General features: G+C 43.5%; 1 protein-coding gene and 1 long non-coding RNA gene across 6 annotated transcripts in view; one reads left to right on the top strand and one right to left on the bottom strand.

Annotated features, from left to right (window-relative positions):
- Positions 1 to 25,039, top strand: part of SFMBT1 (Scm like with four mbt domains 1) — a 117,593-nt gene that overhangs the window by 19,360 nt on the left and 73,194 nt on the right. For 2 of the 4 annotated variants that reach the window (XM_042019172.1, XM_042019183.1), the window contains 4 exons: positions 859 to 961; positions 1,087 to 1,219; positions 8,495 to 8,562; positions 17,344 to 17,438. The gene's annotated coding sequence lies outside the window, so the exon portion shown is untranslated. Of the gene's footprint in view, positions 1 to 858; positions 962 to 1,086; positions 1,220 to 8,494; positions 8,563 to 16,997; positions 17,439 to 24,324; positions 24,700 to 25,039 lie in introns of those variants that run through there. The other 2 variants (XM_042019201.1, XM_042019193.1) reach the window with 2 other exon arrangements.
- On the bottom strand, positions 15,932 to 24,260 carry LOC121660145. 2 transcript variants are annotated; one of them, XR_006014552.1, is made up of 3 exons: positions 20,637 to 24,260; positions 19,640 to 19,777; positions 15,932 to 16,199 (listed from the first exon to the last, which is right to left on the bottom strand). It is a non-coding gene; the product is annotated as an uncharacterized LOC121660145 (long non-coding RNA). The 2 variants fall into 2 exon arrangements; XR_006014553.1 differs by lacking the exon at positions 15,932 to 16,199 and having other exon boundaries at positions 18,263 to 19,777.

Consider the following 25,039-nt stretch of genomic DNA (forward strand, 5'->3'; position numbering starts at 1 on the left):
GCAACTGGTGAGGCTGATACCCTCTAAGGCATCTGTGAACTGATTAGTGAGTCCAAAGTACAAAAAAGCATGAAATGGAGCCCATTTGGATGAGTCCTCACCTCACACCCAAGTATAGGTACAGTTAATAAATAGATACATACTGGCTAGAGAACAGATACAGAGGGCAGTGGCACTGCTTGAAAAACTGTCACATCCAGACTCCAGGATTTAGATTTTTCAGGTGGGCAGTGGTGGCAGAGATCTTTCCTTTTCAAAGGTAAAAATGAAAACTGAGCACGTAGCAGTTTCGTTCTTATGTTTTGATCTTTAGGTACCCATTAAAATGGTGAACTCAGGGGTCCCTAATTAGGAGCTACAATGCAGGGGTTCCCTGCCAAGGACACGGCATCCCCACCATCGTGTTCAGCTTCCACATGATGGATGTTAAGAACCTCTTCATGTTAGAAATCTTAATTGCTGTGTTTGAGAGCAGGTGCTGCAGGCTGTGGGGTGGGAGTGCTGAGCACAGCTGCCTGCACTGGGCTGACCCTCGAGCTGGCTCCCTGCTCACCTCTCTGCTCACCCAGCAGCATTTCAGTGTGCATCACCCCCGGTCAGACAACTTCTTGTGTCAGCCAAGCAACTGCTGGAAATTATCAGGAATCTTTTGTGCTTTGCCCTATTTTTAAGCCCCTTTGTCACTTAACTGGACACAGCTTCAGTATTTAAGCAATACATGTTGGGGGCTTTTTTGCTTTACTCCAGCTTGCTTGAAGGGTTATCTGTGTTTGTTCCCTGTTGAAATTCTTATCCAGACTGTACATCTCAAGTTCCTTGCTGTAAACCACCCTGAGAAGTCACCATCTCTGTTTTCAGGTCTGCCTCAAACCCCAATGGAGGGCAGCCTTTGGCCAGACTGACCTGATCTGTGCAACATTAAAATCCTAAGCAGCACAGCCCGCTCAAACCAAAACACCTGGTGAGTCTGGGCAGAATTATAACTCTGGCCTCAATACCAGTGGTTAAGCAAAAGGTTTGCAGAGTGATCTACAGAGAACTTGTCTGAAAGAAATAATGTTTGCTTTTTTTTTGTTACTTTTACAGGATGAGCCTCCCTAGTTTGCAGTTCTTTACAGCTTTATGCTGTACATTGAATGAGAGTCCTTCACCAGCTTCTAGACACTTCTTTCACAAGAAAATTGACTGGCAGGGGCACATTTTTTCCTTGTCACTCCAGGTGAGATGACTCCATTGACTTCTGTAGTTCATTGACTGAGAAACGATCAAACCCCAAACTTTTAGGGGTATTGAGATTGCTAGCAATGTGAAGGGAGAAAAAATAAGCCAGATTTCTATCCTTTTTGTACAGCTCACCAGGGAGCATTTCTTCCCAGACATTCCTTGTTTTTCTTTTCTTCTGGAGTGGACAGTGTTGTCTTCCTTGCCACTGGCCTTGCCTTCCAGCAGGTATCCTCCCCCCTGGTCCCAGCAGAACAGCTGCTGTGGTCTGGTACCTATTTAGCCTGGTGTAGACCCAGTGGCCACAACCAACCTGTGATTACTCAGATATCCTGTTTGCCCTTGCTGGCGAGAAGTGCTGAGTGATGTACGCTCAGTGGTGGCAACAGCGTTCACACATGTGCTTCATTGTGCTCCAGTACCTCAGTTTCCATGGCTACCACAGAAATTGCAGGTTTGCTGTACAAATTGGTAGGAGAGATTCAGAACCCGAGCCCATATGCTGCAGCTGCCTGAACCTCATTCCCCTCTGCTGGACTCAGACGTGCTGCTCTCTGTTAGGGGCTGGAATGCTGGGCTCCAGCAGGTGCAGCAGGCACTGCTGGGCTCTTCTGGGGAAATTGGGTGCCTACACCAGCCTGCCCCTGGTGTGGCTCTGGGCTGTCAGGTTTTTGAGCAGAGAAGAGGATCAGCAATTTGATGTACAGCCAAGGGGCCTGGGGGAACTTTCCTCCCTGGTGGTTGGGTTTTGTGCCACTCCCCAGGTGTAAAGCAACTGAGTAAAGGCATATTTTAGCATGTGATCATGGAGCTGTATGCAGAAAGGCTGCAGGGAGGACATGAAACCAGACAGAATAGGTAAAACAAAGCCCATCCAGACCAGTACCTGTCACAACTGGAGACTGACAGCAGGGTCCACAGGGAGGATTACAGGGTTGCAGAAGCATTGGAAATACTCTCCCTGTGCCCAGGTAGCTGCAGCTCTGCTTTCCTGAGTCAGAGATGGTATCTGTGTCTTTATTTGCTGAACTACCACACTAGTGAATTTTTTTTCTATTTATTTGCCTAGTTGTGTTTGAGCTCACATCCAATTTAACCTCTGCAACAGCTCAGCAACAGGCTCCACAGCTGAGCTGTGCACTGGGTGACCAAATCCCCTGCAGTCATATCCTTCCCAGCATTAGCAGTCCTAGGTCAATTATTTGAAGTCATTTAACAAGCAGAAGCCGTTCCATAACTGTGATTATTGCCCATCTTCGTGTGTTCTCCACTTCTAGTAAATCCTTTCTGAGAGGGTTGGTGACCAGAACAGCTCATGGCTGTCAAGATTCAGATGCATTGTGGATTCCCTGTTCCTTTCCTGGTACATCCCAGTATCTGGATTGTTCCTGAGCACTGAGCTGGTACACTCTGTCAGAATACAAATATTTCTTTCTTCACTGGTAGCTGTAAAAGCACAGCCCAAGACTCTGTGCTGACACAGCTGTCTGCTTGGAGGACTCTGCCAAACTTCTTCCTTGGGACCAGCCCACCCTGGCATCCCCTGGTCAGTGGGGTTAAGAATGCAGCTGCTTTTGAAGGCTAAACCAGACTTTTGACTTGTCAGGCAGAAGTTTTGGTTCACACTTAGTCTAAGGTTCCTCTTCATGAAGTCTTTGTATCAGCATCATCTTTCTTGAAGGCCTTGTCTTTCACCAGCTGTCTGTGGAGAGCAGGACTGCAGGATTCTGCAGCAGAAATGAGTTACCTGCCTGTCATGGGGTGTTTCTAGTGGGCACTTCTGCACTGTGGACTTTGGTGGTCCTCCAGCTCTCCCATCTCACAATACTTTTGCCTACCTGACTACTGCGTGAGAGATCCTCAAACCAGAAATTCAATCCTCTACCACGATGTAGCCCAGCTTCAATTTTAAGCAGTTTATTGACCAGCATTTATTTGAAGTGAAAGGTATCCTTAATGGGGCAGTTCTGGCGCTCATACAAAGTTGTCCTGTTGTTGCTACTCATAAAAGATCCCAGAGGGAGGTAATTTTGGCAATCACAGAAGGAGACTTGTCCCATTACAGCCTCTGAGGTAACGTGTGCTCACAAAGAGCACTCAGACCAAGTTCCCTGCAGTGTGTGTGTTCTGCCCGGCACTTTCAGCCAGCCAAGGAGTGTGTTTATCTGGTGATAATCAGATCAATGTGGTGTGTTATTACATTTCAGTGCATTATTGCAGTTATTAAATAGTTTTCCCAAGGATTGTAGAATAGCTATTTTTCAGTAATATGTTCCATGATACCACCTTGAAAAAGAGTTCATGAGGATTTTTAAAAGGTCTGTTAGCAGCATTCCAATTTAGGTAAGTATTGTGGTTGAACTCAAATTGTGAATAAAATATGAAATAGATTAAGAAAGATGAATGGAGTGTTGAAAGAAGATCCAAAATCTGTTTTGGCTAATGCTCATAGCATTAATTTTCTAGAACTGCTTTCTTCACACACTACTGACTGAAACTGCTTCATCCATTCAAATGTATACAGTGCCACAGAAAAGTTTCTTCTACATTTTTATCTTTTTTTAACTTGAAATTGAAGGGAAGTGACCATATAGGATGGCTTCTCAGATACATAATTCTAACATTTAAAAAAATTTAACTCTGCCCTGTGAAGTCACACAGCTCGTGTTTAAGATGGTTGAAGATTTTGTCTCCAGATTAGAATAAATTACATTAGCCACATGGAAATTTTAATGTTTTCTTCTTTTCATGGTAGGTCTAAGTGTGTCTTTGCAATATTTCATACTTAAAGATTTCTTTTGAGTGAAATTCTGACTTAATCACTTGCATTAACCTGTAAGTAACATAATTTCAGTTTTATTGTCAGGAGTATTTCCTTTTAGCCCTTATGATAGTGTTCTTTAGGGATTTACTTAATTTTGTATATTCTGACTAAATCTGCTGAAACAATACTATGGACTATTTCTGGCAGTTTGACAATATATAGCACTGACCTTGCTGAGAAGCAAGAATATCCTTTCTTTGTTTTCCAAGATTAAGAGCATCACCAGATTCACTCACTAACATTACTGCTGCCTCCCCTAATAATGTATTTTGTGAATTTGTCCTCCAGCTTTAATGGAGGACAGTGCAAGCAATCTGGAAAATTTGGCAACATTACTTATTGTAAAAAGCCTATTTACATATATTAAAGATGCCTTGCTAAAGTTTAACAACTAGACCTCCCTGAACAGCCCAGCAGCACTGAACCTCTCAGGTACCCACACAGCACTCAACTTGTCTTTGCTGCCTGGGGAGGTTAATTTATGCAGCTGAGTCAGCTAATCATCGCTGCAAGGAAAACACATCCACATGTTAACTGCAAAGCACGGAGATCTTTGGACAGGGACATTTACCATCACTGTAGAGAATAATAAGATATCAAGTCAGGAAAAGACCCATTTACTCCAATAATCTGTGTCTGGCCTGCAGCAAATGCTGTGAACAACATAAATACAAGGCAAGCATACAGGGATACTACCCAAAATACCCTCCCAGTCTGCAGTCGTCTGCAGCATAATTCCTGAACCAGTGACTGTGCCTGTTTCAAAGAACCTTTCTCCCATTAATCTGCCCAGTAAGTTGTGTATCCCTGTACATTTGCATTTACAGCCTCCTGTGGCAAGGAGACCCAGTGGTGGCAAGGATCTTCTTCCAGTTTATCCTGCTTGCCTGCCTGATGCATCAGTTCCAGGAGAGGGTTTACATGGTGGAAGGTGTAGAGCAACTCTTATGGAACACCTTGGGCTGGTTTCAGGGGGCATAAAGGGGATGTCCAAACAGCAAGCTTTGCAAGCAGGAGTAACTCACGTTCAGTGAGCAAACAACAGCTGGGAAGCAAAAACTAAGGTTTTGGATGAGTTCTAGTCTCACATTTTCCCTCTGCTGTGTGTTTGCAGCTTAGTCTGCTGTAAAAAATGTAGGTGCAGTTATGGTCCTGTTTGAAACAACTCGGCCTCCTTTGAGAAATGATGTGACTGTTTGGGTAGGACTGGACAGAGTACGATACATTCAGAGCAATTTTAAAATCCAGGTGTGCTTCCATTGGTTATTCTGTGGGACTGACCCACGGCTGTATGCAAAGTCCTTTTCAGACACTTGCAGTTTCTCCTGCAGCTGTCAATCTCCAAGGCAAGTCCTACCTGCACTGCTCTTGCATGTTGATCCCTGTTATAATTTATCAGTGTTACATCTGCTCCATTCTGTACTCTGATTAAATTAGAATCCCATTAAGCACAGTTGGCTGTGAGGCAAAGGAAATGTCTGATCTTATTTTCAATATAAGGCATGCCCTCTGCACTCCTGCATGTCAGAGAATTTCCAAGGACTGATAAGGCTGAAGTTTTGATAGGATTCCTGCATTTCTCCAAGGACTTGTTGAAAATGTGGCAGCTTAGTAGTTGAATACTAGATGGTTAAGTGGCACAGTGCAATGTATTGTGTATAAAGGACTTCCTGAAGAGCTGCCCACTCCTCAAGGGTGATTTTTCATGGCATCAGTGATGCCACAGCAGCAGGACCTAGGCAAAGACACCCCTTCAATCCATTAAAACAATCACACAGATGGAAGCTGTGTCCCATCTCATGATAAATAACAAACCTAGTTTGGTATTCCTTGGAGAAGTACTGACAAAACTTGAATTTAAGGTGCTTTGTGTTTTTTCCCTTTTTGTTGGAAAAGCAGGATATCAGTAGAGCATTTGTGTCAAGGGCCACATGCTGAATATTCCCTTTGACATTTCTAACAGGCCCCACCGAACTTGCCACAGTGTTCAAGGGATTCCTGACACATGTCACCCCTACCTGTGTTTCTGGCCCTGTTGCTGTAGGGATTACAAGTCCTTATTCATCAAGTGTTACTTTGAGTGCAACATGAGCTGTTGTTTCAGCAGCCTGGTCAGTGAAAGGTGTCCCTGCCTGTGACATGGCATCAGAACTGGGTGATCTTAAAAGGTCCCTTCCAACCCAGACCATTCTGGGATTCATGTTGAGAATATTTGGCAAATCATCAAAATTTCATCTTGCTTGCTACTGTGTTAATATTTGGTATTTTCCTTTAAAAGGCAGCCTGTCTTCTGCAATCTTCCCCTGAAATCAGGTTGCTTAACAGCTTAAAGTCTTTAAAACAGTGTGTGCCCATTTTCTTCTCTTGGATCATTCTATGCCTTCTCCTAAGCAGTAATAAAACAAAACTAAAATACAAGATTTTGTTTTAAATATTCACTCCTTAACTGTACATCCTACGGGCTGGGCTCAGCTAATCTCTGGATTTCAGTGTAAAATATTATGGCATTTATCTGTAAAACTCATTTGTACCACACAACGCTCTCACTTGAGAAAATCCCCAAACCACCCCCTTTTTATACCCGGTACGTTCGTTTTCTGCTATCGGAGAAAAAAAAAGCTTGAGACCACTAAGCAGCTGCAACCTTTTCTGTAGACCTTGTTTATCTGATATTAACTGAACTGTGTATCGCAGTTCATAGAAACAGAAAGAAATCCCTGTTCCAAAGCAGGTGTCTGTGCTGCTTGTAAATGTCAGTCAGCCCTTCCACATCAGAAATTAATTGTGCCCCCACCACGAGAAAGAGAGCAGGTCAAAGCACTTCTGATGCTGTGCTCTGGCAGGTTATTAGGTTTTCACCTCAGGAAATCCAGCTTCAAATGCCGTGTGACCTACCTTAGCTGGTCACTCAGGAGCATGTATGCAACAGACACAAAAAGTTAATAAAAATACATCAGGCACCCCCCGCTGACAGCTGTTTAATTACCCATCATTTGCTGCTCACACAGAGGAGTAGCGTGTTGTCCTCTTGGGTGCTTCATTAGTACCATCCAATTTTGGCTATGTCAAGGTTTATTTTGTGGTCAGTCCTTTAAGAATAGAAAAATCAAATATAATAAAAATACAACCTGTAACGTTGTAACTGTCAGGGTAGCAACTATTGCTTTACTGAAATCAGAGCTTCCAGCCTGGTTTATAGTTTCTTTTGTTGTTTCAAACTATTTTGATGATAAGAAGGAAGTTTTTAAAAAAGAAAAATCAGATTGTGTTGTTCTTCAATAGAGTGTGGTGCCCAGGACTTTGGGCCACTCTGTCACGACAGACCTGCAGGGAATCCCAGTCCTGCTCAAAGGATCAATCCCTCTCCTTTCTGCCACAGCACAGCTCACCAATTTTTGTAGTCCCTCAGTCAGCCCAAAGGTTAGTGAGCACTGAGGATCATTACAGAAATAGTGTTTGCAGATGATTTAAGATGGGAGGGCATCAGCTGTGCTGCCTTCTCCTCCCTTAATTTAAGGTTCCATTCTGGCCAGTGGAGTTTAAATAACCAGAAACCATTTTGTGTGTGAAAAAAATGTTCAGAAAGAATGAAATGAAAGTAAGGGACTCCTTTAAAAAATCTCGTTGGAGGATGTAGCAGATTCTCAGGCTGCTTCTGCTATTACATTTTTTGGTTTTCCTTGCTCAGCATGATAACTGCAATAGCTCCTGGATTTATATACTGGAGGAGGATTAACACATGCACATCACTATCTTTCTGCAGGTGCAATTTATGTTTATCTTCTTCCTGCTGCTGGTCTCATCTATTGATTTCCAGCTGCTGCCTTTTTACCTAAGCCTTGCTGCAGAGGGAGATTTAGTCAAACAAAAGGTCCACACCTGATCCTTGGAAATGGCTCAAGGTGCTTTAAATCTCTTTCAGCCACTGAACTGTGGATCTGTGCTGGAGCCATGATCATCTCTTTACTCATTCCACCTGGCCAGCCTTGTTTTTCATGTCATGGACACTGAGTTAGACTGGCAGCCCTGGGCAAGCTGGACACCTTATCTCTGGGGATGGATCTGTTCCCAGCTGCCTGTTTAGAGTAAGTTTTGCTGGGAAGAAACTGGGTGGACAGTGGTGTTTTGGGTTTTTCCAGGACATGTTTGTAAGCCACTGCAATGCCTTCTAACCACTATGAGCTCCAGATTTTTTCTGATTTCATTGAGTAGTTGATGCTTCATTTCTGTGGCATCAAATTATAGGTAGATGTTGTGTTCTGTCAGCCAGTCCAGGTCACCAACAGCTTCAGTTGTCTTCACTGTCTTTTATCTTGCCATGTTTCCAGCCAAGCCCTGTGAATAATTTTGGCTTTTTTTTTTTGGTCCAAGAACAGTAAGCTCAGGCTTTGCACCTACACACAAGGGCTTTGCTGTCAGTGACTAGTTCTTCTGGGTTTTTCTTTCCAGAGGCTCTGTGACAAGTTTCAGTGCTCTCCTGAAAGATGCGCCCTCCTGAGCTTCTTGAGAAGGTTCAGGTTGGTATTCCTTTCTGCAGCTGCATCCCATTCCCAAGCTCGATGAAGGACTGATCCCAACTGAGGCTCAAAGTCTGAAGGAGAAGCTTTGAGCTGAGCTGCCTCCAGCACACAGAATGTGTCCTTTGGGAAATAACCATGCCTGGCATCACCCCTGCTCTGTGTTGCTGCTGCTGTGCATGAGCAGTGACCTCTCATGTCCTGTTGAGCCAGGTCAGAAAGGCACAGCACAGACAGTGCTGTGGCACTGCTGGTTCTGTGCTTTTCTGCTGCTTGGTTTTATTCAAGATCCCTTAACAAAGGCATTCTTTCGCTGCTTATTCCCTCATCTAGTTTTAATTCTGTTTGGTGAGTCTTCGGGACCCAGCACTTATCTGCATGTACAGCAGTAATTAAGTGGGGATCATGAAGTAAATTTATTTGTATGATCTAGAGAAACAATATTCAGAAGCATTTTTATACCCTGGTTTTTCATTAAGGATATGGGCTTGTCAAAGCAAAGTGTTTCTGGGAAGATTTTTAAGAATAATTTTGTGGATCCAATTCTGATTAAACCTAGAGAGCTGGGTCAACCTCCTGAATAACCCTCTGCTGGTATTTAAGGTGAAAGTCTTGGTTTCAATCTCCTCTTTAAGATCAGCAGACCAGGAACTTGAATTCAGAGCAAATTCTAAAATACAAGTCCTTATCTTGCCTTATTTCATACTCTCACAAACCAGGCCTCATCTTTTCCACAGCTTTTAAAGAAAAACTTTGCTTGACCTAAAAATCAGCCATACAGAGCTCCAAGAACCAGGTTGAAAACTTAATTGCACCTTCTACAATCCAATGTAGCATTATTGATTAGAACAATTATTTAAAAAGTAGATTTTTTTTTTTACGTACTTCCAAGCTTTATTGCCCAGATAGTGAGGCTGCTTTCAAAAATCCCTAACCTTGAACTCCACTCATCAGTATAAATTCGTTACCCAAGTTAATCTTGCTCTGTAGCAAATAAGAAAGGTATATCCAGTATTATGTTCCTAGAAGCATTTCCAATCTCACTTTGGCAAAACACTGGGGTTGTCAGGGCTTGAAATTGTGTTTGAATCTTGTTGCAGCAGAGATGGGAAGAACACAATCTATAATACTTTTCATTTTCTTTATCTACTAAAGTACCAGCACTGTTCTATACCTGAGGTTATTACTGACATCTCTATACTAAAGCAGTAGAGTATGTATCACCTTAGAGAGGTAATTAGTGACCTACCCTTGTTTTTCATCTTTCATAATAGAGACAAATTCTAACTTTCTTTTCTACCTCTTTTCTCAAATTCAACCTGGCAGGCAAAGATTCATGACAGGAAATATCACCAAGTGCTTTCCCTGAGGATTCCTTTGCCTTGGCTGCTGGTTTACAATCTCTTTTTCCTACTTTAAGGTCTGATTGAAAAAAGCCATTTATTGGTAGTTTGTTAAATTTAGGAAGTAGAAAAATGCAAGGTGCAGGGGGAAAGCACTATCCAAAGCAAGCCATTAAATTTCAGTGATTTCAAAAGTCAGAGCATCTTTTTGAGGTATTTGCTGTGTTGTGGTTGTTGCAGAGGAGAAAAGTGCTTTAGTTAGGCCAGCTGTGAGGTTTAGTGGGGCTGAGCAGTGTATTAGCATCCCTGCTCAGCACCACAATGGTAACTTCAGAGCTCAGTCACAGATCATGTGTAAATGGTACCTTGTTAAAGTGGTACCTTCACATCTACAGGTGTTGCCACCTCCCAGGGCCTGGTGTGTTACCTTAAAGTTTACAACAGCCAGTTCAACTAACTGCATAAAAATTAGTACAAGGATGTTAGCACAGCTGCCAACTGTGAGTTTGCAACTCTGAGAAACAGACATGGTTACCCTCTGGATCCCAGTTACTCTTCTTCCTTCCCGCTAAATAACTACAGAGACAAAAATTTTCATCTGAGCTCTTTAATCAAGGAGGTCGCAAAACAGCTACAATGACATATTCTTGACTGTGAAGGCAAACAAACACATCTGCTTTCCAGAAATCCATCTGTTTGGTGACTGTGACAGAGCCACCAAGACAGACAGCATCATTTCCCCACAGCCTTCATCCACAAGAAATACAGCATCTCTCAAAGGACCTTTCTGAAGCAAGTGCAGGCCAGGGAACTCTGTAGCATGAGGCAAAATTGCCACTTTCTAGAACAGTCATGAATATTGAATCAAGCTCTAAAATGATGATGTGGAAGTTGCCCCGCCTTGCTAAGTAAAATGAACTTCCCCTCTGTATTGAGTCTCTTTGGGTGAAATAGATTTGTTGAAGTGGTTTGGTTTTGTTAGTATTGAGGAGTCAGCACAGGTCAGTGGGCAAACTGAATTGTCATCTGTCTGCCTGAAACAGAATTGTTCACTCTATGCTCACCCTTGGTGGGCCTGGGGAGCCAGAACCACATTCTTAGCCCAGCCCATCCTCTCTAATGCACAGGCAAAGGGGCTTTCTGGGTGCTGGTATAAACCATGCCCTCAGCAAATGCCTCCTTGGGAACAGCCACTGCTCCTTGGCTTGTCCAATCCTTGTAGAACCACTTTGCACAGTGAAAGGAATTTTTTTTCACTTTTATGTTCTCTAACAGACATGGAAAGTGATTTCTGAGATTAATGCAGTATAAAATTTTAACTTGCTTTGTATAACTTCCTTCTTTTTAGACAGGAAGGATTTTTTCCTCATCTATATTATGACATGCTTTGGCAAAAGCAATCTTACTCTTTTTATCAGTGGCAGCTTGGGATGGGCATAATATTTACAAATGATGCCATGAACAAGTTATGCAAATCACCCAAATGAGAAGCAGTAAGCTTTTATATCCTGCCAAACAATCGTGTATTGTAGAAATGCCACGTTTTACAGTCAATTTGAGAAATGTGTTAGAGACTTTAAAACATTAGTGCCCTATTTTTCATATTGCTCAACATATATAACAGGATTTGTTAGTACCATGAGTCCAAAAATATAAACCTTTGGAATATGACAGAAAAAATAACCGTAATAGATTTTAAAAACCTAAGTGACTTCGAAAAGCCTCTTGGAAGTTCATAATACTGTCAATTTTTTAAAGATCTTGTCTAAAATTGAAAACCTGTATGACTGCAGAGAGGCAATCTGTGCCTTTCTAACTAGTATAAAAATACCGTTTCTTAGTGCATGTAAATGAGCCATTATAAAATAAATCAGCAAAAAAGTAATGGATTCTCTTAATGCATTAAGCTCTCCAAAAGGCTCATCTACACTGCAGAATTCACAAGTGTCTGAACTGAGCCAAGGATCAGTGACTGCATGGCCACATTAACTGAGTTTTGACATTGTTCCACGATCCCTTTGGCAGTGTCCTGGAAAGCTTCTTTTTTTAGGAGGTTCTGGCTACTCAAAGTAGGGTTCCTGGAAGCCACATATCCCAGGGACATTTGCAAGACCCCCCTTTCCTAATTCAGTGTGGGACTACTAGTGAGAAACGAGCAGAGCCAATTCAGCCTGTCAGCTTCTATGCCATAACTAGCTCATTTTTAAGCGATTTATCTAAATTTGAAGAAATTATTGAATTATTTCTAAGCTTTAATTTTTTCATCTTAAAAGGGGCATGTGGATTTTTGGATTGAAATATAGCACAAGTTTTCCCTTGGAAAGGAAATTGCCGCTCATTGTAGTAACCCACACAACTCTCCTCCCCAAGTGAAACAAAGGAACATCTTGGGGGAAAATAAGGAACAAATAAAATAATAGTGAATTTGTGAGAACTACAAAATTATAACCTTTTTAAATGTGCTGTTGAGAGGTTTTTTTCAAGCAAAGATGTTTTCATGCCCTATTACATCTGAAATTCTTATAACAGCTTTCCACCTTCCCTGTAAAGACCTAGGAGAAAGGGCTTATTTTTTCAAAGCTCTTCTAAGTCTCCATCTCCCTGCCAGACTTTATTTAAAAGGTTACAGAGCACCAATGCCTCTTTCCTGGTGTTTTACTATCTGTGTGCTGAGCCCAATGCCCTTGGTTTGCACAAGGCTGGTGGTGTGTGGCTTTTTTCCAGCAGTGAACTATTTACTGCTGGACAAGGGCAAGTTGGGGATTTCCTAACCTTGGTTTTCTGCTAACTCTTTTTGTTAAGGCACAAGACAATTTTGTTTTGATTGAAGCTGTGACAGAAGCACCTGGGCTGGATGAAGCCAGGCCAGGGCCTGCCAGGGGGGACGTTTCAGAGGTAAAAATAAATGCACAGGATGAAGTGGGAGGGAGGGAAGGAAGAGGGGACAGGGACAGGGGTAACTGAGTCCTGTGGGGTGCTTTGTTAGTACAAACCTTTGTGTAGTACAATTAAATATTGTACATTCTTGTACCCTGAGGGACCACAGGGCCTCTTGAGCTGAGTCTTCAGCACTTTTCCGCATTTATAAAATATTGCTCCACGAGGGTGTTGAGTGTTCCCAATCCAGCTGAGACCCCTGCCCACCCTCTTGCCACACGTTTTGCCATCACTTGGTTTGTTAGGCCCAAGTGTTGGGGCTGAGTGAGAACATTACCCCTCTGTGAAGCACCCCACAAGTTTTTGGCATTGAGAAAGTAACTCTCATAGTTAGTTGTGCTGGCAGTGTAGTATTGTGAGCTATTTCACCAGTGCTGTGGCTTGTGCAATATATATTGTGCGTGTTGCAGCAACAGGAGGGATGATGAATAGGTTATGTGTGCCCTGCTCCCTGCTTCTGTTGATAAGTGACTGATCAAGCTGACAAATAGCTGGATTAAGTAAACAGAGCCTACATAACTCATTCAAAGCGAATAACTGTTTACAAATTATCAATTGCTATCTGCACAGTTTTGAGTTAGGAATGATGGATCCCATTCCTGTGTGGAAATAATGGGCCAGTGATGTGTATCACATATGTGAGCAGTAAAATTGGCCACCTGACAGTGCTCATCCTCAGGACAGGGACTTCTAAGATAGAAAATAAAAGAAATGTTGTTTGGACCAAGTAGAGAAATTTTTGACTCCAGCAAAGAACAGGAATCTGAATACAATAGAGGCTTCTGGATTTGGCTCCTAAATACAATCAGAATAGTTTTTAGGCTTGTTTAGAAGCTATTGTAACTAGTTACTACTCAAGGACCAATTTCCATCTCATTCCCATGAGTAGTGTTTGCAGAAAATGTAGAATGGGTATCTTTTTATTAGAACAGGAAAAAATGCCTGCTAATATAACGCCACTTCATAATTCACTGTAGGATGGGAATGGGATTTCAGGGCTGCTGATGTTTTAATCTCATGTTTCCTTGTCCAGAGTAAAAAGCTGTGCGTGAACCATGTCAAGTTAAACAGATTTAGTTCCTCGGTGGCTGTGTCATATTTGTAGCACATATTAAAGGTGGGGAGTGTTTGTGTTCAACTCTCTATGATCAAGTGCTTGCTTTTAATTTAGTGAGCCGTCCCTGCAACATCCTGATAACAAAACGTGGCTTCAGATTCCTGAGATAACATTGAGTGCCAATTGCACATCAGAGAGAAAATAACTTGGCTCGCAAGAGCCTGGATTGATCCACAAAGAAGGAGGTTACAAACGGGGCTGGAAGTGCTGACACATCCAAACTGCCCAGCACAGCTCCCGGCGAGAGGGAGCCCGCGGCTCCCCAGGTTCCAGCCGCACCGCTGGTGCTGGAGCAGAGCTTCCAGCGGGGAATCCAGGGGATGCGTCGGAGCTCCTGGGCCTGGCTGCGCTCCCTCTGGGGGTTTGGCACCCTCTGCTGTCCAGTTTTTGAACAAAAACCCCCAAAACACCCCAGAAGTCGGACCACACGGGAGACATAAAAGAGCAAACCAAGCTCTTAACTGAGTAATTTTGGTGATCAACCCCCAGCACTCTTTCTCGCTGCAGCAAGCAGTGAATGTTAACAAAAAATAGTATTTTTCCTGCTTCACAATAGTAATTGCATAATTGCATTGACTCTGCTTCTCGTAAGTAAGGCGACCAAGCCTTGGCTCCTGAATCCACTGTAAGGCTTCCTGACCATTCAGGCTGGATGCAAACGAAGCACAAAGACTCTGGTGCTGGAGGGGTCTCAGATCTGCTGAGGGAGGCTTTTTCTACCTCAGCAAGGGCTCTGCACAATTATCATCGAGTTAAAACCCTACCACAGTGGAAACAAGTGGGTTTGTACCTAACATCTGGCATGACTGTTCTTGCTACACGAGCATCTTGTGCTGCAGCTGAGAGTGCTGAAAATTGCATAGGACACCTTATGCATGTTTTAGCTATTTAGTTAAATGTTTATTCACTCCAGGTTTTTTTGGAAGCAATTAACAAATGCTTTCCTTGACAGAGGGACAGAGAGCTTCACTCCTGCAACAGAAACATGGGACACCTGGCTCTGCAGTAAGGGGAATTTGAATCTAAAAGCTCTGGAAAACAGGAGGTCTGTTTCTATTGTGTGATTACCTCCACTGAAAACCTCCTATATTTGACTGACAAGGTAAAAAAATATTCTGTATAGTAGGCATGGGAGCCTGTAAGGAAACAGCCATTGTTTGTCCCTTATGTGTTTCACATTTTGGATCTGCACTTGCACACTGTATTCAAGCTAAAAAATAGAAATTCATCACCCAGATCTGCAAAGCACACGGTGCCAGTCTTCCCTTAATAGGACACCAGGAAACCAAAGCTGTGCTTCCCAGTAGAGGCCTGTCAATGGCTTTGATTGTCAAATGGTTTCAGTTACGTCTTTATGAGTTTTCAGTTATCTGTGGCTTCTAGTACAAAATCCATGGCAAAAGTAGGACAAAGCACCGTTCTTCTGAGGGCACAGATCCTGACAGGCATTGCTTCATTCCTTCCTAGGTTAGCTGGAGTTCTGAGCCACAGTCCTCCTGCTAATCTGGACTCCAGAAGACCCCCACAGTCCAGGGCAACAGGCACAAGTGCCTGTGTAGGGCACGTGCCATGGTTTTTTCCAGGATGGGCAGTGCCTCATCCCTTGCCCTGTGTGCCCTGGAGCTGAGGGGTCTTGGGGTACAAGTTCAACCAGAGGCTGTTCCGCAGCAGCTGCCTGTGCCTGCTAATGTCCACTGCATCTCTAGGGGAAAATAATTTGGGGAATGCAGCTATAGGGTAAATTGCCATTTGTTTCTCTTACGTTTCACTTCACTCCAGCAGTCTCGATGCTGTTTCCTTAACAAAGGATTAAATCCTTAACTGGATTTACTAATCAACTGCTTTTCTTTCCATACCCACTCTGCTTCTCCTCACATCTTCTCAGACCTGGGAGGATAACTAAAGGCTCAGAATGCTCATACTCATTTCTATTATAAGAAGAAGAAAATACACTGATTCTAAGAAATTCCACTTTTGGAAATAGCTTTGGGGGTTTTTTTGCTGCAAGAGCCATGGTGTTCTAAATAGACTGCAGCTCTTCACATTCAGTCTCAATAGAAAATAAAATGGAGGAAGTGCAGAAGGCAGCACTGGCACAATTTGCATACAGTCTTTGAAAACAAGCCTCGGATAGTGGCAACTGAAAACCAGCTTTATATTAGGCTCTTGCTGCAGCAGTGCTCAAGTCAAAGAAAGAAAACCTGACCCTGTGACAAAATAATCCTCACTCTGGTGGATATCTGAAACAAACAAAAAAAGATAAGACATTGTTATTTTAAACAGGACACAGAATTAGATAGAAACTTGAGTGGTGGGAAAACACTAAATAAAACCCAGAATCCTTATTTGAGATCTCCAGTGACTGGAAGCCATGGTACCTAGTGCTGCCTGTGCATAGGGCAGGCTGCTGCTGAGCTATGTATTCAACCACAGATTGGTTTCCCCAAGCATCAGCCAAGACATTGTTTTTATTGATTTATTTTGCTATCTTCCCACTGCAGTGATAGGATGACAAAAGAACCACCTGTGGGTATCCTAATATATCTAATGCCAGCAGATTTTCAGGTTGAACAAAAACAATAAATCTTTCCAGCCACAAAGGGGAAACGGTGAGGTAAGTTAATTTGGGAAACTAAAGAGCATGATTTAGGAATATTGGGTTTGTTAGAATGGATCAGACCAGTCCTCCTGGTTTACTATCTTCTCCTCTGAGGTAGTTCCTAACAGATGGCATAAAAGAACACAAAATAAACCCCAAAATAGTCAAGTGTTCAGTGACACTTCCAGGGACTGGTCTGCTTTCTGACAGTGCAGCAGTAAATTGTGTTACACCAGTGAGAAAGAGGTCTGACTCTCATGGCATTATGCACATTACAAGTGCTCCAAAAATGAGGTAGAATTTCCTGAGGAACCCAGGTACAACACAGGTGCTCGTGGCTGTGCTGATCCCTGCACCTCTTGAGGGACACAGCCTGTATCTTCCCTAGGGCAGCACAGTTAGGTTTGTTGTACAACTTCCTCTTAAATTAAGGGAGAAAATGAATAAACATGTGAACCTGTTCAGCTGCTTAATATATGCACAAATCAAGGCTAAAACAGTAGTTAGTCAAAGATGGTGTAGAGTCTAGCACACCAGAAAACAAAGTTCTCTTTCTCCTCTCTTCTTCCAGTGGGGTTTCCTGTCTCCTCACTTCCATGAACAGGCTGAACTTGTCTTGTGGGATGCTCCTAAAAATGCACATTAAGCCTTCATGGTAACACGAGGCTCCTTGGATCCAATCTATTTCAAAACAGTAATTTTACACTCTCTTGAGCTTTCTGCTAGTAAAAGCTTCCAGAGTAACACATCTCTGATTCTACACTACTCTGCTTTCCCCAAAGCAGGTCCAGCATGGGCAGGAGTGACTGAAGTTCCCTACCAGTGCTGCTCTGCTGATAAATCTTAGCCCTGACCCATTCTTGGCAATGCATCTGGAAAGGTTAGTTTTTGCTTTATAAGAATTTCAACGCCTGGTTTCTGCATCATATCTGTCCAAATTTTGATTCTCACCTAAGAAATCTAGGCAATTTTATGTATCCTGATCTTAGATTTTTGATAATTATACTACAAGATGGTATATGTATGAGCACTGCTATGTATGTAGGTCAAGAAAGTAGTTTTGAATGATCTGGCAAATTGTCTAATATATTTACAACCTATTTACAATTGTCTAATTTTCTTTAGATTGTTTAAAGGAGCATGAATAAAGGCAGTGTATCTGCCCTTAAAACCCCAGATATCAGTAGTGGATGCCTTTGTAAGGTCAAGGCAGTAATACACACATGCCAAATTCAGACCTGTACCCTTCTCAGACACAGGAGGAAAAATCAAATTGAAGATATAAGAGCTCCAGAGATATTTCAAAGGAAGCCAATAAAAGAGAAAAGCTGGAAACTGACACTCACCAATAACAGGATTCTTAAAGCCTCAAATTCGATAAACCCACAAACCAAAAGAAATTAAGCAGGCTGTGTCACTTCAGGACATCATGCTATGGGATTTTAACAAGATTCATGGGTACTAAAAAGTAATGGCATAAATTGGGTATTTAAAGTCAGTATTGATTTGTTGCCAGATTCTGCATATCAACAATTGCACTTGAGTGTCCATTTACTTTGCTCAGAAATAAATATTCCTGCCCAGCTGCATGTGCTAGTTGGAAGAGAATCAGTTTTCACCACTGGCAAAGGGACAGGTTGTTATCTCAAGCCACATGGTTCATTGATTTATCCGTGGCGGAGTAAATACAAAAATTTATAGGAATGCTGTCAAAATCATTTATTTAAAAGCTTTTTTTTGGAAGAAGAATGATAGCACATTCCCAGGTAAGAATGCAAGAGGCTTTCTGAGTATTTAGACTTATTAACTGGTTGAGGTAAATTATCTCCATTTGATGTTTCTGGCTGGCAGAGTTAATTTATTTGTACAAAAGTATTTAATGATGCAGGGAAATTGTTATTGGTGGTTTAATTATTGTTTTGATCAGAGCTTCTGTATGGGTGGTAGTACTCCTAATAAGATAATCATACTTTTTCATCTGTTAATGAGTCTTTGGAGTATTCCCAATGCAGTTTTAAGTCTTAGTTGTTTTCCCGCTCTTGGTTTAATTTCTGTGTTTCATTTGGCTTGCATAACAAAACAAGATGGGCTGCTTCACTGCTGTTTATAATAGGCCTTCCTAATATGGTTTTCTGTGCTTCGGCTGATCAGGATTTTCCAAAACTACATAAATATTTTTAATCTGGGGGAAAAAAATCACTTTGCCCGTAAATAGAAAGCAGTAAATTGGGGTTTTGTTCTCAGGTAAATTATAATACTGTTTTTGCACAACCTCATTTTGGTATCTAAATATTATCACTAAAAGCATGTTGTCTGCCTCTCTTTTGCATCTATATCTGTTAAAAAAACCCCCAAAGCATTCCTCTGCAAATACTTGCTAAGCAGTTGGTGAGATCACAGTCAAATACAGGAAAATGCTGACAATATGGGCAGTATTTGAAAGTTAACAGTGGGAAGGGTATGGCCTGACTGAAGTCAAGGGTACTTCAGCAGTGGGTGTTGATGTAAACCATCTTGTACAAATGTTCATTTGAATTGTATAAAAAGCTGGGAAGTGGATAGGAATGTTAAGAGGAGAACCATAAAAGAGCAAAGTCAGTATCATATAAACAGAGGAGCTTTGCTTTTCTCTAAAGGTGAATATTCTAGTTCTCATAGTATCTTCTTTATGGAGTGTTTCTATACTCAACTTTTCCCAGTTGTGTGACTACACTTCCTTTCCCTCTGCTTCATTTTTTTATTCTGAGTTTACTGGGCCTGGCTCTCCTTGTTTTGCAGTCCACCTTGGCTCTGTTGCAGTAATGTGCTCACAGGGACAGCCCACACTGCAGAGGTATAAAACCATGGAGACATGAAAAAGCAAGTGGTGCCTAAATGTTCCTGTGTTCTGCCTGCCACAAGCACAAACAATATTTCAGTCCTCTATGACAGTTATACAGGTGCCTACTACAAAAATTGTACTGGAAGAAGGTGACAGAGAATTCCTTCTTCTCCTCTGGAACTTTCTCATCCTCTTTGATGCCATGGAAAAAAAAGAAATGTGCTTAAGTAGTAACAGAAGTGTTCTCAGTCCAGCTTTACCTTCAGAGCTGAGTGATGGCTTTTTGTTAGGTCATTGTTAGGGTCTCTTTGGGACTGTTTCTCTGTTTCTTACATGATGGGTGTTTCATTTGTGCCATCTCACAGAGCTTCCAGTGGCAACAGGAGATCTACAGAGACCTGGTAAAAAAAGAGTCTTTTTTACCAAAAAAAGAAAGAGAGGACTGGAAGGAACTAGATTAGGGAGGAATGGAGTTTCTTGTATTTTTATCAGGTATCACAGATCTTCAGAGTTAGCAGCAATTTCCTATTTGGTACACAGTGAGCTGGGGAAAGGGCATCAACCACGTCTGCCTATAATTTAGCAAAACTGCAAGATTACTCATAGTTTCTGCCCTCATCTCTCCCAGGCTTTAGCCTGAGAAGTTTTTCCCTCTCTGTTGTGACCTGTATGATGTGCCTTACACATGCAAAGTCTTCAGCTGTATTAAAAATGACAAAAATTATGAAGATTTTCATAGTATGGCAAATATCCTAATATCTTAATTATAAACACATTAACATGGGCAACACAGCTAACACTGGACCTCGTATATAGGGAGCTGTTGCACAAGTAGAGATTAAAACCCTCTGAAAAGCTAAGTCTAAATAGACTAAACAAAGGGCAGAGGAACATTACATATGTAAAATGAACAGCACCATGGCTGGTAAAAAAACAGGTTTCTTCAATGAATTTATTTTCCTTACAGTGTTGGGAATTAATCAGTAGTGAAAAATAAACCAAACAACCCAAGTGAGGTACAATAGACACTAATAGGAAATAATAAAATAGGATGTACAGCAGTCAAGAGAAATGAGAAAGAAGCAAAAATGCCAGTGAAAAAAGCAGTCAAACATAAAAGAACATGCTCAGAAGCTGAACAGAGAGAAGGTAGAAGATGGGTGTCCCGTGCTGCAGGGACCAGCCTACAGATGCTTTGCTGCTGCCAGCTGAAGGCCTAACTAAAGGCCCTGTAGCCTCTTTTTTTTTGTCACTTACCTAAAATCACTAAAATGACACAGCCTTCTTGTGCCAAGTCTGGAGTCTCTAAGCCAGAAAGCAGACAGCTGGGGAAGGGAAGGTATGGAGCAAACTGCTTGGATCTGTTTCTTCCCCTCATCCTACAGCTGAACCTGATCAAGCATATCTGCATGCCAGCAAAATGCCTTTAATATGTGAAAGAAAGTGTTGCCTCAATAGCTATTAACATCCCCAGTGTCCACACCACACCCTGCTGGCACACCTGGCACCTGCTGCTCACGGCAGGAGCATCTTTAACAAGGCCACTGAAGGAGCTGCATGGTCTGAAGTGCACCACCTTGTGTGCCATCAGCACACATCTGCAATAGCAAAGGGAAGAGTCCAAGTGGCTCTTCCCTTGTGTCTATATTAGGGTTCCTTTGAGGATGAACTGATTGTCTTTCATAGGGCTGCCAGCTGAGCCTTTCACCAGCTTTAAAACTGCCATAATTTTCAGGCTAACCAAAGTCTGAAAACAGGAGGAGTAAAGCAGAAGTCCAGGGATGTCACTCAGTCACCCACAGGAGGTTATCTTCTGGGTTAGTCTGATCCACTGGCCACAGAAATGGCAACTGCAAATACTTCAGTGCATGTCTCTGGTTATTATCCCAGAAGTACAAGCTGTGGAGAGCATTGAAGGTTAAAAAGTCCTTGGCAAATTTTCTTTAACACTGTAGTAGAATATTGTACATTTTGGAAGAAGACATGCAGTTCTAAGCTAACAGCTGAAGATCAACAGCATTTGCTGAGAAAGTCCGTGTAGTTATGGAAAACTTCATGAGTTCAAACCACTGGGGCAAGCTCTCTGTGGAGAGTCAGACTGGCTTGGCTTGGTCTCAGCTCACCTTTGGGAATCCTGGACAATGTTTCCCCTGCAGCTCTTGTAAGGGCCCTGTTTCCTCCACAAACACCAACTTTTTCCCATTAATGAGTTGGGTTGCAGATGAAGAAGGTCACAAGGGATCCAAGGATTTCAGAAGCACTCTTGGATTCCCTATGTAAGACACAAATAGTAATTCCAGTAAGACCCATATATGTTCTTCATATGTCTCACAACCTTTACTCAACACAATCTACCCTATAAGTAGGGACAAAAGCTTTTAACCAACACGTAACCAATTTGAATTAATGTATCTGTAACTCTTCTCTGCGTTTTGCTCCCACAGACACAGTGTTCTTGTAAACGAATTATCCCCACTTCACTGAAGGGGAATGCTCTGTTCCATGAGTTTCATTTGAGTATAAGCACAGAACTGCAAACCTACACCAGCCCTGTTCTCAGTGCAGGGATGTGCAGCTTGAGCCTGCTGTCTGTGCACAAAAAAGTTCAGAGGGACTTCTTGGCACTTGCAGTCTATAGGAGTGTGGTGCTAATTAATGTAGCAAAACAAAGGCAAGCTGAAAGTTTCGCTGAAAGGAGCAGAAAGCCCTGCTAGGGAAAACTGGCTGGCACTTAAACCTGGGTACTGATTATCTAATGCTGTTTGCACAGCTTGAATGCTTCAGCTTCAAAACAGGTCCTCTTTAATATGAGAGAACAACTGAAGGAAAAGATGGTGTGATGCTAACAATATATGTGACTTACTGGATCAATTAAGGGAAAATTTAGAATTCCTCATTTATCACTTAACGTAAACAAGGAAAATAAGTTTTTAATGATCAGAAGGTTCCTAAAAGACATGTGGCTTATTTTGCATGAAGCATTCTAGTTTAATTTTGTAGAAGAAACGGCCTACCACAGTCTGCACCAAAACTAAAAGAAGTGCCAAAACACAGTGTGAGGTTGTGGGGAAACAGGTGAACCATCGTGGTTCTTGGAGATTCATGTGTTGCCAGGGATAGCTTTGGTTGAAGAAATGGGACATGAGGAATTTGTGGGTAGCCTGGCTGTTTCACAGAAACTCAGGAGCAGGCTGCTTTACAGGGACAACATTTGCCACCTTCCTGACATGGCCAAAAGTGTGGACAGGTTGCAGTGAGCTGCTGGAAAAGGGGAAACCTCTGAGCAGGCTGGGTGGTAACTAAATTGAAAAATAGGACAAGATGCATATTTTTATGGTATAGTATCTTAAACTGCTGTAGCACAATTGATCTATTGCCTGGAGTACCAGAAATGGGTTGGAATATAATAGCAAGAAGTCATGCACTCACAGATTAATTAGAATAACTGCAAGGAAGCTCAGAGGTTCATCAAATGTGAGATTACAAGAGGAGGAATCCAGGTACATTATTGGTTGTAGGATAACTATGATGCCACTCTAATGTGGTCTTAAAAATGCTAATGTATTCTGGGATGCAGCGAGTGAGGCATTTTCAGGAGACTGCGAGGTATTAATATCGTGGTACAAGGCAGTTGTTAAGACCTTGTTTAGAACAGTGCACACAGGGTAGAAGGTATAAAAGGACGCTGGAGGAGTGGAAAACCTATTTGGAGAGAAGATTAAAAGCAAAGCAGAAAGACTGAGAATGGATGATCTAATTGCTATTTATAGGGACTTTTTAGGTAAATATCAGAAAGGCAAAGATTTAATTTGAAGGGCAATATGGTAAAGACCAAATGGCTATAAATTGGTCGTGAATACAGTTACACTGGAAATTAGAAAGTTTCTAGTTTCAAAGAGTGGATGCTAGAAAAGCCTTGAAGGTAGAAGCAAGGCACACCTTGGCTGTCTGATGGCTGCTTAGTTACTCAGTTCATCCTCCAAACTGGATAATAAAATGGTGTTGGGTTTCTCACAAATTCCCGTTCCTGAAAAGAGGCTATAAGGAGATTTAATCCCCGTGTGATGAAATGTGTATTTGCAGTGTGTTAGTCCCGCGTTTCAGGAGGTTAGTTAACATGCCAGAAGGTCCAGAAAGATTCTGCTTCCTTTCCGTGCCTTTATAACCTCCAAATCACCAGAGATTACACAAAGTTAACGTATCATGGAGCTGGCCAGGCGAAGGTTCTGTAAACAGCTGTCCTTCTGTGACTGAAGATTAATAGGACATAGAAGATCGTTTATATATTTCACGGAGCAGACTGGTGGATCACGTTTCTTTCCGTACGCAGTTGTGTGTACCAAGGACTCATTTCCAGGATCGACGAGCAGTCTGAAAGGGCGTGCTTCTCGCTCTTGTCAGCCTGAGAAGTTTGTGATACCTGACTTTTGAGGTTTTCTTCCTGTTGCACACCAGTTTGGGGCTTTTGCAGAACAAGTCCTCAGTTTCTTAGCGGTTGTGCTTTGGTGAGGGGGTGGCTGCCGTGCCTGGCGGTGGCCGCGGAGATCTTCGGGGGACTCACGAAGTCTGGCCGGCTGGCCCGGGGCTGCCTGGAGCGGCGCTCGGTTATGCAGCCGGCGTCTGCTGGGACCCAGTTAGGTGGTGCGGCAGAGGTTTCATTTGAATAGTTAATTGCGCGGTGCCGGGCCGGGAGCGCTCGGCGGGGCCCTGCGGATCGGCATGGCGAGACCCCCCTCTAGCGGAGGGCCCGGGCCTCGCCCGCCCCTCGGCGGGAACGGCAGCGGGAGCGGGCGGGCCGCCGCTCCGGGAAACGGAACCGCGGGCACGAAGCGCTCCAGCCCCGCGGGGCCCGTCCTCGGGCAGTGCCGCGGCCGCTGCGAGCCCCGGAGCGGCTCCTGCCGGGAGCGGGGCCCGCTGTCCCGGGCGGCGGGCGCGCTATGCTCCCTCCCGAGTGCCACGGAAAAGGTCGCCACTTTTCTACTTCAAGCCAGTGGGAAAAGGAGTTTTGTTATCCTTGTGGAGAGCAGCATCTCTCTTGCGAGAGGGGCTGCGTGGCCGGCTCTATCCTGCCTGGCATCGCACCGCATCGCTCAGGAGTAATCGGAGCCCGGCGCGTCTCCGCGGTGCCGCGGCGCGCAGAGCGGTGTGTGCGATCTGCCCGCTGGATGCGTAATGAGCAAGTTCATGGTTCCATTCGTTCTTCCTGCCCGCTGTTCCGGTACTGCCGCTCTGTTTATTTGTTCGCACTTCTTTGCTCCAGAGACAAACCATTACAGCTCACTCGATCCGCCTGCTCTTCGCCTCGGAACACTCGTTTCTGGTCGGTAGCAACTGGTGTCCAGCACGACGCGAGGGCACGTACGCACAGACAAGCTCCGGTGCCCGCGGGCTGGGCAAGCCGGCCGAGAGCCCGCGGCCCGGGAGCGCGTCCCTCCCGGCGGCGAGCGGACCGGAGCGCGGCCGCAGCGCTCCCGCCGCCGTCTGCGGCCGCCGCCGCCGGCGGGCGGATGCACTCCCGGGGAGCGCAAAGGCTTTTCGCGCTCTGCTCCCGCAGTCCCCCGCCGACCGGCGGGCTCATTCCCGGCCACCGCCTCGGTGCGGACCGGCTACGGGGCTCGGGGCGGGGGGCGCTCCCTTTCCGCCCCTCCGTCCCCGCCGCA

The sequence above is a fragment of the Corvus kubaryi genome, unplaced genomic scaffold (assembly GCF_017639235.1).
Source record: "Corvus kubaryi isolate FWS band 111438036 unplaced genomic scaffold, C.kubaryi_AGA036_p1.0 124, whole genome shotgun sequence".
Taxonomy (NCBI): Eukaryota; Metazoa; Chordata; class Aves; order Passeriformes; family Corvidae; genus Corvus; species Corvus kubaryi.